This window comes from Pyxicephalus adspersus, chromosome 9, assembly GCF_032062135.1.
Source record: "Pyxicephalus adspersus chromosome 9, UCB_Pads_2.0, whole genome shotgun sequence".
NCBI lineage: Eukaryota > Metazoa > Chordata > Amphibia > Anura > Pyxicephalidae > Pyxicephalus > Pyxicephalus adspersus.
The window spans coordinates 59,751,657-59,754,257 of record NC_092866.1 but is presented as its reverse complement, the minus strand read 5'-3'; the positions used below and the strand labels follow the sequence as shown (position 1 = coordinate 59,754,257).

The 2,601-nt window shown below is 43.3% G+C and overlaps 1 protein-coding gene across 2 annotated transcripts in view; it reads left to right on the top strand.

Moving 5' to 3' along the window:
* Positions 1 to 2,057: 2,057 nt before the first annotated feature.
* Positions 2,058 to 2,601, top strand: part of EXT2 (exostosin glycosyltransferase 2) — a 56,504-nt gene continuing 55,960 nt past the window's right edge. For both annotated transcript variants that reach the window (XM_072422170.1, XM_072422171.1), the window contains exon 1: positions 2,058 to 2,155. The gene's annotated coding sequence lies outside the window, so the exon portion shown is untranslated. The remainder of the gene's footprint in view (positions 2,156 to 2,601) is intronic.

Genomic DNA, 2,601 nt, shown 5'->3' with positions numbered 1-2,601 from the left:
GCACTCCTCCAAATCAGCACAGCCATCTGGTGACTTTACTGCAGTTATCTGTTTGTAGCCGGGGTCTGTACTGCACCATCGCTACATCAAGTTTTTTTTTTTTTTTTTGCAAAACGAAATTTTCAGAGAGAGGAAATTACATCCAAAAATTTGCATTCAAACAAAAGCAAAAGTAAGAAAATAGCAGCACCCGGCTTTGCTTTGCATAGAAGCCAACACAGTGCAGATCCTGTTTCTGACCAGTCATGTATGTAAATGCTTAGAATGTAAATTGGGGATTAAAAAATAAAATAAGAATAATAAAACAATAAGAATTCATTGTAAAAAAAAATATTGTTCCTTGCTGAATGCAACTGCTACCCCAGGCTGATTTACTAAACTGGTGAAGGTTTCAGTGATGTAGGAATATCAAGAATTAAACTGTATGCCAAGTGTGTGCCATCCCCTGCCCTGGTACAGTCAATGTTCCTGCAGTTCAAGCAATGTACTTCTTGTAATTCCTCCTTTTTGATCTGATATGCAATTGAAGATATACTTAGTATTTTTTTAATAAGTGCAACTTAATATTTGCTGTTCTTACCAGGAATCTCATCAGTTAGTAACTTTTTGTGCTGTTCTTAGTTACATTCTTCTCAGATATCTCTGAGGGCTACAGGACAACCCCCCTTTATTTTATGGTATGGAGAAGACGAGAGGGGTGGTGTAATCTTATCTTGGGGGGACAACCCTGCTTCTCTACAGTATAGAGATTGAGTGTTGTCACCCTAAGGAAGTGTGTTACAGGCAGGATCATCACGTGAAAATTTAAAAAAGTGCAGCCGCCATATTTAGTAAGGACTGGTCAGCTGTAATATACTCCATTTTTATTCTTGGGTTTAGCCTTACTTTTGAAGGTGGGATAAGCTGGGCAATTGCCTGTGGGCTCTTCCTAACCCCAATAGAAAGAATGGCAGCTGGTGCAAGAAACCCCAGCAACCCCTGGAGGAACCCTGAGAAACTCTGCAGAGATCCCAAACAATTCCCATAGTTGGAAAGTTGCGGAGTGTGCTTTTCCTACTCATGGTTGTGTGCGCCACCTACTGTCCAAAGTGGAGTCCTACATGTATAGTGCACCATGTACTTTTCCTATGACCAGGTATTAATATTATTATGATTCATGGATAAAGCACCAACATATTCCGTAGCGTTGTACAATAAATAGGGCTGCAATTGAAAAATCTGCATAACAGATAAATAGGAACCATGACAGGACAAGGAAAGGAGCCATGTGCCATGCTTTGTACTTGTCCACTATGTAGGTTTGTCATTTGCACCCCCTATTTAACATATTGGGATAAATTAAAATTATTTGTAAAAGGGTTTATTTTGAATTAAAAGGTACTTTTTAGGTGAGTGTTTTCTAGTGGTGTCTATAATGTTTCCTTCCTCATTTCTTATGTTCAGGTTGAATTATATCACAGCACTGAGATGCTTTTAAAGCAATAATAAATTGTCCATCAAAGACAAAATCACAAAAACACAAAACTGGCTTTTGCTGCAATATTCACAATATTACAGCCTGTAGTATTTTGTTTCTACCACTAGATGTCCTCAGCGTGATGCTCAGCATTATTCAACCCACTTCATATGAGCCCAGGTTGTCCTAGACCTGTAATTGGGTGGCTTATTATCACTCTGCTGTCTCTTCCAATTATTATTTTATAAATGATGTATTAATAATTACAGATTTGCTTTGTTAATGGGATTTACTTTTGCCTGGAGTTATACGTAGAGATTTCTATGAGATTTTTCCTGGGGTACCACTGCCAACAAGTGTCTATTGGCGGTTATTTATTCTTTTTTGTAGAGTATTTCTTTCAAATAACACATTCTATGAAAAAGTTTTAAATCAGCCCTCTGTTTCTCTAATAAATGAATTTATATTGAAATCTTCCTGTTTTCCCTGCGCTTTTATAGAAATGTCCCCATCCGGGCCTACGTCTGGTCTCCGGAAATATGGCCGCCGCCGCCGCCCGGTACTGCGGACAGGTTTGGCTCTGATGTTCTTATTGGCTCGCAGCTCCCAGTGACGCCGCTTCCGCATCTGCTGAGTGTTGGGGGAGATGAGGCTTTGAGCCGAGAGGGGCGGCCGGGGGCCGGAGGAGCTGGGACCGAGGTGAGGCCCTGACATTCCACTCCCTGGTACCGGACAGACAGGGCTGTGTCAGGGGGATAGGACCGGAACATGGACGGCCTGTAGGAGGGAACTTGGCATGGTGCATGCTTGTCAACATTCAGAAGTGACAGATAAATAGAAAGGGGGCGCGATGGGTGCCAGGGGTGGTGTCTGGCCTATGGGTGGGTGGTGTCTGGCCTATGGGTGGATGGTCAGTCCATGGGGTGGGGTATGGGTGCCAGGGGTAGGAGGTGCGTGCCAAGGGTGAGAGCTCCAATGGGTTATATGATAGGTGCCAGGAATGGGTGATGGTGCCAGAGGTGAGAAAACTCTCCTATGGGTGCCAGGGGTGGGAGGTTTGTCCTATAGGTGGGAGATGGGTGCCAAGGGTGGGAGATGGGTGCCAAGGGTGGGAGGTCTGTCCTATAGGTGGGAGATGGGTGCCA